Source organism: Dendrobates tinctorius, unplaced genomic scaffold (assembly GCF_039654945.1).
Source record: "Dendrobates tinctorius isolate UK_male_01 unplaced genomic scaffold, ASM3965494v1 ptg000173l, whole genome shotgun sequence".
Classification (NCBI taxonomy): Eukaryota; Metazoa; Chordata; class Amphibia; order Anura; family Dendrobatidae; genus Dendrobates; species Dendrobates tinctorius.
The window spans coordinates 4,961,673-4,977,775 of NW_027361840.1; the positions used below are offsets into that span (position 1 = coordinate 4,961,673).

The following is a 16,103-nucleotide window of genomic DNA, read 5'->3' on the forward strand; positions in this document are numbered from 1 at the left end:
GCAGTCCTAGAGCTGTGAAAATGTGATTGCAATTTAGCATATAAAACACACCGATACCTTCTTTGGTTAACCTTAAAATAGTTATAAAAAAGGTTGTATGTGTAGAAGAGCAGTATTGGTTTGGCTGTCTTCAGTCAGGGTCGGAGGTCATCCATATGTATTGTAAAAAAAAAGTGGCTGTGGGATGTATCCTCTTCCAGGGCTCCAGGACCGTGGTCATGGCTCGGGTGAACATAGAGAGGCTATACTGTGCCCCTTGAGGCATCATAGTCCAAATATATTGCTGGCCCTCGTGTGAAAACAAACAGGTACTGGCTTGCAGCATGTAGAAATAAACTGAAGAAAGCATTGGCCAGGTCAATCACCGTAAACCATAGAAAAATAAATAGAATTGATAAAAACAAAACATAGTGTGTGGGTTTGGTACCATAGATGTGTTCAGTACTATAACTTCATTGACAGCACATAAGTCATGTATTATCCATAACTTCATAGAAATAATTGCAAATTATGAAATGGAGGGTAAATATTGCAATTTCCTTGGCAGCTGGGCTACTGGCTTCTGCCCCACCTTTACAAACTGGATTTTCAGCCTGCCAATATTGAGTCTGGGATCAGTGCCATTAGTTCAACGCCCACATGATCTACAGATGTGTCCTGTAAAAAAAAAGAAAAGACTACATACTTCTTCAGCAAGTAGATCAATGTCCCTGATCAATCTTCTGATTGCATCGGGACCCACCAGGAATTTGAGAGGAGTATCCTCAACCTCTGTCTGGGTGAGAGATGTTGTTTCTCCATTGTATTTTTGTGGGGGGGGGCTGCAAGAGTATACGTACTTTCATGGGTTGTGGACTCAGTATGCCATTACCCTATTAAAATCTGGAGCTCGATGTTGGTGGGTGTCAAGCTTCTTCCAACTGGGAACTAATTTGCATTTCAAATCTGAGATCCAGAAACTTTTTGTTACATCGGTGGAAGAAACTATCCACAGGTTCTCCTTTTCCCTGCATGACATCCTGGAGAATGGGGGGTCTGGCAAGCTGCTTACTAGGGTATCTGTCTCCTGGTATTTCCAGGAGTCCTTGTGTGGAGTAGATTGTGTACAAAAGAATGAGCTTTGAGGCTTAAAAGATGATGATGATGATGATGATGATGATGATGATAATTATGTCCCCTCACCATATAACGATAAATACTGTAGATTATCAGTCTGAGCTATTTATTTCCTGTCTCCTCCTGTTCTGTTTAATTATATACCTCCATGTCATATTCATCTTTTTCTTCATTATTCTTTTCATAAATTACATTAATTAATAAAACTATAATGGATGCTGGACAGGATGCAGCATAAGACGTGCCGTCTATATAAATAGTTGGAAAGAAGGTACGGCTCTTTGGGTTGCTCATCTGACAGTCAGAACAAGTCTCACGATATTCTGCGTTTGACAGCTGGCACACGTCCAGTCATCTGGAATGTATATAGAAGTATAAATGAATGTAATGCAGATATTGCAACTGACATCTTCCTGTGTAAATATTTGTTTTGCACAAAATTCAGCAATCTTGTTATATTCCTCTCCTCATCCCTTTTTTCCTAACTTCCTCTGCCTTCTTATAAAATGCTTCAGGGTCCTGTAACACCTCATAATACCTGAGGCTGGGACGCTGCTCTCCACTCAGTAACACATTCTTCTATTCCTTCTTATCTAATGCTCCTCCCCTCGGGATCGGAGGGTTTCTTAACGTACATTTTCTTCCTCACTCCACTATGGGTCATATCTGTCTTATAGATATTGACTGACTGCTCCCACCCATTCTATCATCTGAATTCTGAGTATATCTGAAAAACATGTGTATGTGGGCGTCTTAAAACAAATTCTCACGGGGTTATGAACAGTTGGATATGTGACTGTAAAAGCTGTATGTACTCCTTATGTCCGAGTAAAGGGGTCTTCAGTGAACATAGTGATGTCTAGCTATCTTGAACACAGTAATATAGGGAATTAACCAACAACTAACACCAGAGTATTTCACAAATCTCGTGTATCCAGAAACTGCGTAGTATAAAAATACCTTATAAATTGTTAAAATTTCTGTTTCCTCAAAACTTTCGCTCTAAAACCTTTCAAAGAAAACATCTCATAGAGAAATGTAGTAACATTAGTAAAACAATAACTAAAAAGTAACAATAGACCTCGGATCTCACAGAGATATCTGTACAAATCAAGCAATTACCATTCAAGTAATTCTCTTTCTACCTGAACAAATTTTTTTAACAACTAACCTTATAATTATAGTATGCAGAACAAAACTAGTTTATCCAATTCTCTAATTTCACAACATATATAGAGAGAGGCAAAGCAGATAAGGCAGACAATTAAACTTTTAGATTACCGTAATTATAAATATGCTTGAAGGGATATATATGTATACTATAAAACAACTTATTACACTCTATATTTTATATCCTCCGGACTGAATACAGATAATGTAGCGGGATTGTTAAACACTTTGGATTCAGGAAATGCAGCTGAAATAGCAGTCTAACCAGTATGGCAGTATATTCAATATGAGAGCTGCGGACAGGCGTGTCTCAACAATGCATCAATACTTCAAACATTAGAAAAAAAATCTATTATGAATGTATTCCTTATCCCTTTCACTGTTCTTTTGTTACCAAGGCAACTAGGGCTGGGCTTTTTGTCACTTTAGGTGTAGTAAATAGTGGTAATCACCTCTAGATAGGTGGTTGATATTTCAGCAGAGGGGGGAAAAATTAGTAATCACCTCTTTCCTTAAAAATATGTATATGCCGTGTCATTCACGTCACCGGGCCCAGTTTATACTGTGGGCGTATGGCCGGACGTGAGCACCTATATGTGTGTATATATATAATATATACATAACTTCTTCGACCGTCTAAGGTCGGAACCAGGGTGATAACCCAGTGTGAACACCCCCTTTGGACTCTGCTCTGTATGCTTCTAGTAGCCCTAGTGCAGTATGAAATAGTTTTTATCAGATACTAGATGGATTCTAGATACACCCTCCGAATTGGTTAGACAGGACAATACACACAGACAATTAAGGAATTATATACCTGACCGGGTCCGTAGGCTCAGGACTTTCAAACGTGGTCAGTTTAAGGGTTCAGAGAAGACAGCCAACTATCTCCTCCCAGCCGGACGTGAATACAGAAGGGTAGGTAAGATGTTATATTTTCTCACCAGGTCTCGAGCTGCAGTCTCGTCCCGCTGGAAAGACGTCCGTCCTGGGGGGAGATTTTGTTGCGGCTGTGATCGTCTGGTATCGTCCTGAGCCCCACTGTTTGAGCGCCAACTGTTGATTCTGCCGCACTAGGGTGTGGCCCGTCTTAATTGTCTGTGGCCAAATTGGATCTTTGGTAGAGATTTTACGTGCACGGAGAAAAGAATACACAAGACAAGGTGTATCGTGTCAGTATGATTCTTCTCTGTCTTTAATCCAAAAATGAACAGCTTTTATACAGAGTTTGTGTTATTACATCATGGGTACGTTTCCAGGTTACTATTTGTCGTTCCCATACCGCTACACAATCATTATGTACGTTTCCACCTTAATATTTACTGTTCTCATACTGTTCTCATATCGCTACACAATACTTATGTACATAAGTATTGTTTTCTAGCCCGATCCACCCTAATCCACCCAGTTCATTAAATATTAAATGAAGCTTAGGTGGGTGATATCATACAGAAACAATTAACAGAAAATCAGAAATATCTTAGAGAATCAGAAATATCTTAAAGCAACATGATCAGCAAAGCGTCCATATAGTGGTACAGTTTTGATTCTTGTATATATTCATATGCCGTATATTTTCCCCTTAACACTGTGATCCAGGAGACAACTCTCCTCACGGGACCTTCCGCTCTGGACCAACCAGGTCCCTGCATTCACCCTTGTGACCTACCCTGGCTACGTTATATGGTCCGTAGCCACGCCCACTGGGTCACATGGCTATGACCTCATCACAGGTCCTTCACACACATAGCTTTTTCCTATAGGTGTTATCAGACACACCCCTGGGTGGATTTGTAGGCAGCTAGAACCCGCCCATCTCTCCAGCTGCCTGAAGGCTTCTCCCTAACACAAAGGCACGAGAGATCAGCTCTGCTGATCAGCATATGACCAAGCCTTCATCTCAAAGCCACCCACTTTGAGATACACAATGGCCACTCAGTATTCTGCCACTCATCCTCTCTCTTGGGACATCCACACAGCGCCCCCTAGCGGACACAGTAGTCATTACACCACAATACATACTACATATATACCACATGCATGCAACATGCATACTACATATACACTACATATATACTACATGCATGCAACATACATATATACTACATACAATACATTCATACAATACATACATATAGACATACAGTACATATAACATAGAGTACATACTCACCATCACTTGTCACTTTGATCCCCGAAGCCATCTGTGGAATAAATATTAAAATAACAAACCACCAATATACTTACCCCTGATCCGCAGAAGTCCACAAGTGTCCCACGATGATCTTGCGTGGAGAACAGCAGCATCAGCTGATGCTACCATTCTCTACGGGCTCCAGGAATCCAAAGACAGGAGGTAGGTATCCTTCCGCACTGTATTCCTCCGCCACTGTAAAAAAAAAGTCCCTAGTCTCACTTCATGGCAAAAGCTGCGTGGGAAATTTCTCACATATATGTAGTATATATGTAGTATGCATGTTGCATGCATGTGGTATACATGTAGTATATATGTATGTTGCATGCATGTAGTATATATGTAGTATATATGTTGTATGCATGTTGCATGCATGTAGTATATATGTTGTAATATGTATGTATGTTGCATACATGTAGTATATATGTAGTATGCATGTTGCATGCATGTGGTATATATGTAGTATATATGAATGTTGCATGCATGTAGTATATATGTAGTATATATGTAGTATGCATGTCGCATGCATGTGGTATATATGTAGTATGTATGTTGCATGTAGTATATATGTAGTATATATGTATGATGCATGCATGTAGTATATATAGTATATATGTAGTATGCATGTTGCATGCATGTAGTATATATGTTGTATATATGTATGTTGCATGCATGTGGTATATATGTAGTATGCATGTAGTATATATGTGGTATATGTAGTATGCATGTTGCATGCATGTAGTATATATGTTGTATGTATGTTGCATGCATGTAGTATATATGTAGTATATATGTTGCATGCATGTAGTATATATATGTAGTATATATGTTGTATGTATGTAGCATGTATGTAGTATGTATGTTGCATGTATGTAGCATGTATGTAGTATGTATGTAGCATTTAGTATGTATGTAGTATGTAATTTATTTATTTTTTTTTACATTCAACACATTAGCCGGATGATGGGACTACTACTGTCCCATCATTGTCAATCACCGTCATGGTAGCAGGCATCGCCCGATGGGACTTGTAGTCCCATCGGATGATGCCTGCACAGACCCCTGCAGCCTGCACAGACCCCTGGACAGCCGGCACAGACCACCGGCAGGCCGGCACAGCCCCCCCGGCAGGCCGGTACAGACCCCCGGGCAGGCCTGTACAGACCCCCGCAGCCTGCACAGAGCCCCGGACAGTCGGCACAGACCACTGGCAGGCCGGCACAGCCCCCCGGCAGGCCGGTACAGACCCCTGGGCAGGCCGGTACAGACCCCCGGGCAGTCGGCACAGACCCCCCGGAAGGCCCGAACTGATGGCGCATCATGATGCGCACAGACTGCGCATCATGATGACGTCATTTCGGCAGCCAATCAGAGCCTCTTTGCATTATGGCAACTTCCGATTCCAATATCCGATATTGAAAAAATATCGGTACTCGGTATCGGAATTCCGATACAGAGAATATCGGCCGATATCCGATATTTGCAGTATCGGAATGCTCAACACTACTACAGGGTTCTCAACGCCATCACCACCTCTGATGCCCACCCGATGCTGCGCATCGAGGATCTGTCTGAGCGGCTGGCAAAAGCAAGGTACATATCCATCATGGATTTGAGTCGGGGATACTGGCAGATTCCCCTGAGCCCTGAGGCGCAGGAGAAATCCTCCTTTATCACCCCCTTTGGACTGTACGAGTCCACAGTCATGCCCTTCGGCATGAAGAATGCCCCTGCCACTTTCCAGCGGCTGGTCAACCACCTGCTTCGGGGACTGGAGGAGTACGCGGTGGCATACTTAGACGATATTGCCATCTTCAGCTCCAGCTGGGAGGAACACCTTCAGCATCTCCAGGAGGTGCTCAAGCGTCTTCACCAGGCAGGCCTGACTATCAAGCCGGGAAAATGCCAGATGGGCATGCGCGAGGTCCACTGCCTGGGGCACCGGGTAGGTGGGGGTTTCATGAGTCTGGAGCCAGGAAAAGTGGACGCAATCATGTCCTGGCCCACCCCCAGGACCAAGAAACAGGTGAAGTCCTTCTTGGGCACTGCAGGTACTATAGGCAGTTCGTACAGGACTATAGCAACCTTGCAAAACCCTTGACTGACCTCACCAAGCAGAGGCTACCCCAAACAGTCAACTGGACAGATGACTGTGAGGCAGCTTTCCAAGCTTTGAAAGCAGCCCTGTGCAGCTCTCCAGTGTTGAGAGCAGTCGACAGTAGTCACCCATTTCTGGTACAGACCGACGCCAGCGAGTTTGGCCTTGGTGCTGTGCTCAGCCAGGTCGACTCGGGAAACCAGGAACACCCCGTGTTGTACCTGAGCCGGAAACTTTTGCCGAGGGAAGTGGCATACTCCACCATCGAGAAGGAGTGTCTGGCCATGGTGTGGGCACTGTCTGGCCATGGTGTGGGCACTGCAGCGTTTGCAGCCCTACCTGTAAGGGCGCGCTATCACGGTGGTAACCGACCAAAACCCTCTGAGCTGGTTACACACAGTGTCTGGAACCAATGGAAGATTGCTCCGCTGGAGCCTTGCCCTTCAACAGTACCACTTTACTGTAAACACAGGAAGGGCAGTGAAAACGGCAATGCTGATGGTTTGTCCCGCTGGTGCGAACCCGCTGAGGTGCGCATGGCCGATTACGGACAGGTAATTCTTCCGTAGCGCCCTCTTAAGGGGGGAGGTGTGATATACTATGTCTGAGACGTATGAGGGTTTTTCTGTAAAAGATGTTTCTAGAACGCTAAAAAATCCTCCATTCATGACAATGTAGACTGCCAGCTTCGCAGCAGCACCAGCAAACCCCCCTTCTCTTCACATACACCAGTGTCTTTACATGAAGCTCTGTGAAACCTGAAACCGGCAACTTCCTCTCGAAGTAAGTGTGGAATTTTCCCTCCCCCTGCCTGCACAGCACAGGAAATCTTTTGTTCAGGACATGTGAATGAGTAAAACTTTAAGAGACTGCACTGCGAAAACCATACATAGCAGAGACAGAACAATCATATTTTTGTGATCTGAGCGGTCCCAGCTTCGCTGCGGTGGCTTTTGCGAGGTCCTCGGGCCTTTAAAACCTGAGATATGGGTTCCTTCTAAACGGTGTATTAGAACTACTGCATATTTGGGCTTGAATTATTGTACTCAACAAACCACAAACAATGATGCCATATATCTGTTTGTGCGGGCTTCCCTCGCTAAGTTATGATTATTATAAGTTTTAGTAAGATTTTTACCTAGAGAGTAAGGGAGGTGGGACTTTCCCAGACCGCCCATTTCGTGAGGTCACAAGACCCTGGACAATAGGTGCTCCCTGTGATATCCCAGTTAGTTGGAGCTACAGCATCCGAGCTGACAGAACCAAGATGAGTGGAGACGTGTGGCTCCGCCTTCTCCCTCCCACACACCGCATGGGCTGCCTAAGGAACAATATGCAACTGTGAGTGTAATTTCTTTTTGTTCCATCCACTTTGTTTTATACTTGTCTATTGTACATATTTTATGTCTCAATTGTATAGCACCTTTTATCTGTATAACCACTGCCCTACTTTTTTCGGGGAATAAATGATTTAATATTTAGTCTCTCTCTATGCTCTAAGAAACGAACTAAGCGCCTCTTTTAGATAATCGCTACTAATTCAAGGGGTTTGCCACGGGCCATCTTAATTAACTCTGTGAATTAAGTAAACCGTGACTGGTGGCAGCGCGTTGTGTACGGCTGTGAGGCTAGTTGGCAGTCCAGAAGGGTCTTATATTGCTGAATGAGGGGCTGCGGCCACAGCATTGATAATTCCCTTACTGCAGTAGCCTAACCGATGGTCCACAACAAGCAGCCCGTCCGGCGACTAATTAATTGAGTGTGAGTGTAAAAAGCAATATATTGGGAGAACTACACAGCCACTACACCTAAGGGTTAACTCATATAGACATAATATTAAAAAAGGCTTTTTGCAGCATGGTCTTTCTAGACACTTTGCTATGAAGCATAATAAAAATTACAATGGGTTTAAAATAAGCCCAATTGAACATTTTCCTAGTGACCATCCTGACAGAATAGGGCAACTAAATCGGAAAGAGGTCTTCTGGATATATAGATTAAATGCTCTCAAACCTAATGGACTAAACGAAATCACTGAGGTCTTTTTATAATTGGATATATAATCAATATATTTAGTTTCTAATAATTTTTTAGTATATGTCCAGATGGATCATATTTTAATTTCTTTTGCATTTTTATTCAAGCGATTTTATAATATTGTGTGATAATTAATGTTTATCATTTCTGATTTTTTAGTGATTTTTTATTGGTTATTTCCTAAAAAAATGTGTTGGTGTTGAATTGTGGTTTCTTCTTTTTCACTTGATGCGGGAGGCGATCTTGTCCTTCTCCGATATTGCTGAGATGGTCCTGTTGTGGGGCCGTGTCTTTAGACTGATACCTATAACTGTGCCTGATACTTTCACTTTTTAGATACTGAAAAAACCTCCGATTGATTATCAAATGATTAAATGATAAAATGACAAGTACATTTTTTATATACATATATTTTATTTTTTCATCATCCATTTTAAACATTTTTATTAAAAGATACATTTTTATTATAACCATATTTTTTATATACTGCATGACTTTTTTAAGAAAAAATTCTTTCTTTCCAATATAAATTATCTTCTGGCGTGGTGGTATAGATGTTGGACCTCAGATCCTTTCTTTTCCAAAAATGTGAGTTCGTTTTTCTTTTTACATATATATATTTTTTTCTTTCCTTTTTAATATAACTTCTTTTTTTCCTGTAATAAAATTTAAAAGGAAAAGTGATTTTACTAAATGAGGATAAAATAACATGTTTTTTATAGTTCTAATTATATGAACTTTGACATTTTCGTTGCATCACATGTTACTATTGGCGCCAAATTTTAAACACTGGATGTATATAACTGGAGATAGTTGTATTTGTTCACTTATGTCATCCCCTGAGGAAGAAGTATGATGTACTTCGAAACGCATCAGGTGTTGGCGATAGCAGATCCTTTGTGGATTCCAACCGCGGTGAAGTGAGCAGCAGGCTGTGAGGTGTCGAGCCACTGCTGAAAGTTAATCCGGTGATGCACTCTGCTGCCTGGTGACTGCAGCAGAGAAAGATAAGTGTTTTGGTGTTTTCCCCTTTTTCCTTCGTGTGTGTTAGTACAGCGGTGGGACCAGTGTTCACATCACCGAGCTCCCTAGAAAGGGATAGGTGCAGGGTGAGTTAGGGACTCAGGTATCCTGCTCGGCGACAGGTGAGAAGCCTGTATAGGGAACGCTAGGAGTGCTTAGGGACACTGCCTCAGGGGAGTGCAGGAGGTCTCCATGTCACCGTCCCCTATTGCAGGGCCCACCGTTGAAACTGTTTCCCCTTCCCCATTGTCTTGTTGTTCCAGTTACCGATCTGAGGGTCGGGTCACACAGGACAGGTACACATGCCAGGTTATCACCAACCTATTCATTTCCTCTGGTGAGCCATGGGCCAAGTGCAGACCTGTGATCAATTGCTGCTGGTCCTCACTGAGGAGAGTGAGGAGCTGAATGGTGAGTTGGAGCAGCAGTAGTTATGGTTACTGGTCTGGGGCCTCCCTTCTGGCTCAACCAGAACCCCAATGTGCGGCTTTGGCGAATGTGCCCCCTGTAGTCCCTGCAGGGGAGCGGGACTTGCTCATACACGCGGACGCACCCAGGCAGGTGGGAGGAGTTGGTGTCCCCATGGTGCTGCCTGGTATTCCCCGAGGTAAAGGGGTACGTCCCTGTAGTGAGCAGACTGATGATTTAGTTCGCTGGGCTCACGCCGAAACTTCTACACCGTCGAAGAAGCCGCCCCCTCCTGATCGTGTGGAGGAAGACGACCAGGGAGATTATATTTGCTCCATTTTCCCGTCCCCTTCTCCAGTAGTGGCAGCAGGGGTGCTGCCAGGGAGTAGGGGTAAGTCGCAACCCTCACCACAAGCTACCCCTCAGAGTCGGAGTCCTCTTAGGAGGGGGGGTCAGAGAGGAGTGGTTACCTCTGACCCTTGTGGGGGTGTGAGTGTTACGACACGGGGGACGCCTCTGTTGTCGGTTCTGTGAGTTCACCATCTAGTGGCAAGAGAGTAAATGACAATAAACGTTCAGGTCCGGACCTGGGTGTGTACGTGTTTGTATGAGTGTCTGAGTTACCCTTTGTTATACCCAGGCCTAGCTCATTCCCCAGTTCGGCACTCTGGAGATTTGTGGTACCTCTGGAGCATACATCGTCACCTCCATCTGCCCTCTCTTGCCATGACCCGGAGTGTCAGATGATGGCTGAAGTGAACTCTGGTGGAACAAGGCGTCTGCACTCTAGGTGGTATGCAGTGTCGTGTTGAGGGTCCAGAGGCCCCTCATTGAGGGAGGGGTACAGTCACAGTCTAATTCTTGGATCTGTGTCAGATTCTGGGTTCCCTCATTAAAACCTTTATTTTCAGGCTTCTGGGGGCTTAACATGGGTTTTTGCCCCCAGTGGCCAGAAGTGTCATTACATTATGATAGTTTTTTGCTTACCTTTTGCCCCCGGTGGTCACTGGGGTTATTACATGTTTTTGGCCCCTGCTGATGTGACCGCTCACCCTTTGTTATTTAAAGGGACCCTGTCACCCCCCGCAGGCGTTTTTATTTAGCGTCTATTCCACCGCCAAAATAATCGTTTTTAAAATTGGTCAGACATGCCTGATATTTGTCAGGGGGGCAGGGCTTTCCACCCTGGACACATAGCCTCACATATATCAGTCATGTCCAGCTTCTGAATTTGGCGCCGCCTCCTCAGCGTTCATTTCTTTTTCTCGTGCCTCTGGTCACATATCTCCAACATTTTGTCTCGGTCAGGCAGGCTGACTGGACACCCTTGTTGCCGTGGGCAGAGTTCGCCTTGAACAACACTGTGGCCGATTCCACCGGCCAGACCCTATTCCTCCTTAACTATGGCCAACATCCTCGTGTCCCTGTGCCCATGCCCGTGTCATCCACCAACTCTAGGGTGGCAGACTGGGTGGTGGAGACACGTGATATTTGAGACCGCACCCAGGATGCTATTCGGGCCTCTAAGGAGAGAATGAGGGTCTCCGCGGACGCACACTGGTGTCCCACCTTCTCCCCTGGCGACTTAGTGTGGCTCTCCGCCCGTAACATCAGGCTGCGAGTCGAGTCCACTTAGTTCGCTCCTCGTTACATTGGTCACTTTAAGGTCCTCGAACAGATCAGCTCGGTGGTCTATCGTCTGGCCCTTCCACCACACTTGGCTATCTCTGACACCTTCCACGTGTCCCTCCTTAAACCTGTTCACATGTCCCGGTTCTCCGAGTCATCTGCCGGGACATCAGACCTGTCTTCGGACGAGTTTGAGGTCAATGCCATTGTGGGATGCAGGGTGGTGCGTGGTAAAAAGGTTTATTTGGTGGACTGGAAGAGTCATGGTCCAGAGGCTTGGACCTGGGAACCAGTGGAGAACATCCATGCTCCGCTCCTTATTGCGGCATTTGAGCATAGTGAGGCTCAGAGGGGAGGGGGCCCTAGGAGGGGGGTAATGTTAGGCGTCGGGTTCCTGTCGCTGCACAGCAAGAATCCCGAGCCTTGCATCTAGCAGTCTCCCATTCCACAAAATTACCTTCCATAAAGCCTTTGAACAACACATAGTGATGGTGAACGGCAATCTCAATAAATTTGCAAAAAATGGTCCAGATGGATATCTCTATTTCCCTAAAGTTTTCTTAAGTCATTATATTTGATGAGTTGCATTTAGTGCCTTTGTAGTTATGGAATTTATTGAAATGTTTTTAAAATCTGACCTGTTATTTTCCTACCATTTGGGTTTCAAGGACTACATGGTCCTCTCTCCCGCTATGTCTTTTCCCTCCCCCTTTCCCCCTTTATTTTTATAAAACACTAATAAAAGTTTTGGAAAAGGAAAAATCAAGATGTACCACGTCCAGTGACTCACCTTGGCCCAGTCTATAGCTTACCTCTTCATAAAAGCTGATTAGATTGGTGTGACAGGAGCGATTCCTCATAAACCCATGCTGATGTGGAGTTACACAGTTATTCTCATTGAGATAATCCAGAAAAAAATCCCTCAGGAACCCTTCAGATATTTTACCAACAATAGAGGTTAGACTAAGGGTATGTGTCCAGGGGGCATATTGGCAGTGCTTTGGACACAGCGGATACCCTGCTCTGCCCAAAGCGCTGCCCCCATTGATATGCGCGGTGATTCCGCATGTGTTCTTTGAACACATGTTGAATCACCGCATCCTATTCACAGACTGAGTTATTTATCTTGCGGAGTCTGAGCGTCTCCGCAAGATAGACATGCTGCGGTCTATAAAGACGCGCCGCATGTCCGGTTACGCAGGTCTGCCACCTGCGTCTTTGTACGCATAGTGGAGATGGGATTTCATAAAATTCGCTCCACTATGCTGTAACATCTGGTTGCTGCGGATTGGATGCTGCAGCTGTATGCAGCGTCCAATCCGCAGCAAACACTGATGGAATACGCCCCATAGGAACATGCCCTTACTGGCCTATAATTTTCTGGTTCACTTTTAGAGCCTTTTTGAATATTGGTACCATGTCATTATAGAGTCCCTAAATATAAGAAATAATGGTTTGTCTATTACATTACTTAGTTCTGTTAGTACTCATGGGTAGAGTTGAGCGAAACGGGTCGACAAATTTCAAAAGTCGCCGACTTTTGGCAAAGTCGGGTTTCATGAAACGAAACCCGACCCTAGGATGAGGTCGGCCACGAGGTCGGCGACTTACGCGCCAAAGTTGCGTTTCAAAAGCTTGTTTTGCGCTCTTTTTCAGCCAATCAGGATCCACGGACACTGTGGGCAACGTGATGACATAGGCAGGGGTCACCACCATCTTGCAATCATGCAAGTGATTGGCTTGCTTTGTGGGGCGTCACAGGGGGTATAAAAGGGCGGGGGCGCCGACCACCATGTTACTCATGCTGATCTCAGACTAGGGAGAGCTGCTGCTGAGGAAGATTCTGTAGGGAGAGCGTTAGGCAGGGAAGAAGATACCAAAAACTGCTTCTACTGCTAGCGATTTTGCCTGTACAACACACCAGTCACTGTGCAGTGCAAGGGGAGGCTATATTTTGTTGGATCAGCGGTGTTGGTTGTTAGGCTGCCTTCTAAGGCTTCCTGACGGCTGCATTGCTGTTTACCCACTGCTCTGCAAACTGCTTTTTTAAAAGCAATCCCAATTTTTTTTTTGTCCTGCTGAGGTACTGAGCGTGCATTTTTCACACCATACAGCGGTGCACACTCCTCACACAGTACCGTGTAACGGCTGTTATCACAGCCACAGTGAAGCTATCTGTGTGTCACTCTGTGAGAATAAGTCGAGGACATGTTCCGTTCTTACAGACCTGCACCTTCTAGTTTTGTCTAGCTTTCAAACAGTTAAATATATTTGCTGTTTGATCACATTCAAAACTATAGAGAGACAGCGTGTGTCAGTCCGTATACTTAAAAAACACGGAGCTTGACAATTTTACGTACACCGGACAGCCGTGTACGTGCACGCTCCTCTCAGTACCGTGTAACGGCTGTTATCACGGCCACAGTGAAGCTATCTGTGTGTCACTGTGGAAGGATAAGTGGAGGACTTGTTCCGTTCTTACAGACCTACACTCTAGGGAGATTCCTATTCTGCCCAATTCTATATACACCTTGTAGTTTGTGATACACTAGCCAATTTCTGCCTGTGACAAAGCGCTCTGATATTCAGTGGGCCTCACACAATCCATAAGTGTCCAGTGTCCACAAGTGTGTGCAGAACTTCAAAATCTCCGTGATCCTGTAGTCACTTTTTTCACACCTGTGCCATCGAGCCTGTGACATAGAGCTCTGATATTCAGTGGGCCTCACACAATCCATAAGTGTCCAGTGTCCACAAGTGTGTGCAGAAATTCAAAATCTCCGTGATCCTGTAGTCACTTTTTTCACACCTGTGCCATCGAGCCTGTGACATAGAGCTCTGATATTCAGTGGGCCTCACACAATCCATAAGTGTCCAGTGTCCACAAGTGTGTGCAGAAATTCAAAATCTCCCCTGTCCTATAGACACCTTGTACCTTGTTTTACATTACTATATAGTTTGTTGGATTTTGTCTACATTTCTACCAAAAATGAGGAAGGCTGGTGGAAGAGGCCGTGGAATTGGGCAGGGGTTGGCAGCTGGTAATGATGTTGTTGGTGGTGGATCTGATGGTAGTGGCAAAAGCAAAATAGGACCGAATGCAGGAGGTGTTGAGCCTGCGTCATCATCTGGCTCCACAAGGCCTCGAAGGCTTACTTTTCTAGGAGTTGGCAAACCGCTTTTAAAGCCAGAGCTGCAGGAAAAAGTTTTGGCTTACATTGCTGACTCAGCCTCCAGCTCTATCGCCTCCTCTTCTGAAGTTGTAAAAAGTAAAAGCACTGAGTCATCATTGGAGGCTCATGTTCATGAACCACACCTTTCCTTGTGTCCTTCACCCCAACCAAGATTGAAGGATGACGCAGGCCATACTACTGATTACTCCATGGAGCTGTTTTCACATACCATGCCTGGATTATCAAGTGAAATGGTGAATTACCCAGGCCAAGATGAATCTGACATGTAGTGCACTGATGCACAGCCACTGATAGATGATTCTGCTGGTACATTCACTCAGAGCACTACATTGTCCTCGCAGTGTAAAGAGTCTGATTCTGACCCTGATGAGACTCAGAGGAAGGTGCACATGACATTGAAGAGGAGGTGATGGATGACCCAGTTGTTGACCCAGATTGGCATCCATTGGGGGAAGAGGGTGCTGCTTCCAATAGCTCAGATGAGGAGCATCCACAGCAGACATCGACATCGCAACAGCTGTTATCTGGCAGGCACGGAGCACTCCAAAGACAGTTTCCAAAAATCAAAAGAGTTGCTGGACAGCTTGTCCAGAGGGTCAAAATATCACAGCGTGCTAGGCCGCAAAATGTCTGCCAAAGTAGGAAGAGTGCAGTGTGGCACTTTTTTGAACAAAATCCTCATGATCAGGCCAAGGTTATCTGTAAGAAGTGCGCAAAGACCTTTAGCCGAGGGAAAAATCTGAAAAATTTGAATACCAGTTGCATGCTTAGACATTTAACCACCATGCACTTGCAAGCGTGGACACAACACCAAATCTCAAGTACCACATGTGCAACTGATCACAACGAAGGTAGTCAGCAACGCTACATTGTTTCCCCCACTGTAAGCCCACCGGTCAGCACAGCAGCAAATGTTGAGGTGTCGTTGCAAGGCCACAGCAGTCAGGGAATCCCACTGTTATATCAACGAAATACTGAATCTAGGCCATCAGAAAGAACACCAACTCCATCACCATCATCAACCCTCTCTCAGTCCGCCCTGTCCACCGCTACTTCCACCATATGCAGCTCTCAAGTCCAGCTCACCCTCCCAGACACTATGAGTAGGTCAAGAAAGTACTCAGTCTCTCATCCGCGTACACTGGGTTTGAACGCCCACATTGCCAAACTAATCTCGTTTGAGATGATGCCCTATCGGTTGGTGGAAAGCGCAGCTTTCCGCGAACTCATGGCC

The 16,103-nt window shown here is 44.9% G+C and overlaps 1 long non-coding RNA gene across 1 annotated transcript in view; it reads left to right on the plus strand.

Moving 5' to 3' along the window:
* The first annotated feature begins 382 nt into the window (after positions 1-382).
* LOC141053977 (uncharacterized) overlaps positions 383-16,103 on the plus strand; it is a 139,595-nt gene continuing 123,874 nt past the window's right edge. Inside the window, exon 1 of the long non-coding RNA XR_012221316.1 lies at positions 383-779. This is a non-coding gene — a long non-coding RNA (uncharacterized lncRNA). The remainder of the gene's footprint in view (positions 780-16,103) is intronic.